This window comes from Gossypium hirsutum, chromosome D03 (genome assembly GCF_007990345.1).
Source record: "Gossypium hirsutum isolate 1008001.06 chromosome D03, Gossypium_hirsutum_v2.1, whole genome shotgun sequence".
Lineage (NCBI taxonomy): Eukaryota > Viridiplantae > Streptophyta > Magnoliopsida > Malvales > Malvaceae > Gossypium > Gossypium hirsutum.
This window is the reverse complement of record NC_053439.1, coordinates 10,057,935-10,058,668: the sequence shown is the minus strand read 5'-3', so window position 1 is coordinate 10,058,668 and position 734 is coordinate 10,057,935.

Here is a 734-nt window from a genome sequence, read left to right as displayed (position 1 = left end):
AGAAAAAAAGAAACAAAACTAACTTGACGAGCAAAGAAACGTGGAAAGAAAGAGGGAGAGAAAATTGGAGGGAAAATATTTTTTAAAACAAAATAACCACATTATCCCCAAAATTAGATATTTTTAGGAATTTAATTCCAATCTATACTCTACTAGCTGAACAACCAAAAAGACCATTAACAAACAAAGAATAATTCTACTTCCTTAAGCCAAGATTTGAACCCATACCTAAAGAACACACGTTACTTAACCACTGGACCAGACCGATTACTTCATTAGAATTTAATGAATCAAAAATTTAGATTTTTGGGGTGTTACCACTCCTCCCCCTAAAAGAAATTTTGACCTCAAAATTTACTTGATTCAAACAGATGCGAATATTGCTATCGAATTGAGTCTTAAGGTTCCCAAGTGGCTTCCTCAGTCTCATGATTCTGCCACAAGACCTTTACCAGTGGAATGATTTTCCTCCTCTAGATCTTACCGTCTCGATCCAGAATCTGAATCAGCTCTTCCTCGAAAGTTAAATCCGGTCTTACCTCAATCTCCTCAACAGAGATACCACCTCAAATTAGAATTGTGGAATCCATCGTGAAAACAATCTAACTCTGGAGGTAGCTCTAACTGATAGGCAATCGGTCCCACACGTTTCAAAATTCGATACGGCCTAATGAACCTAGGGCTCAACTTGCCCTTATGTCCAAACCAAATGACCTTCTTCCACGGAGATGCCT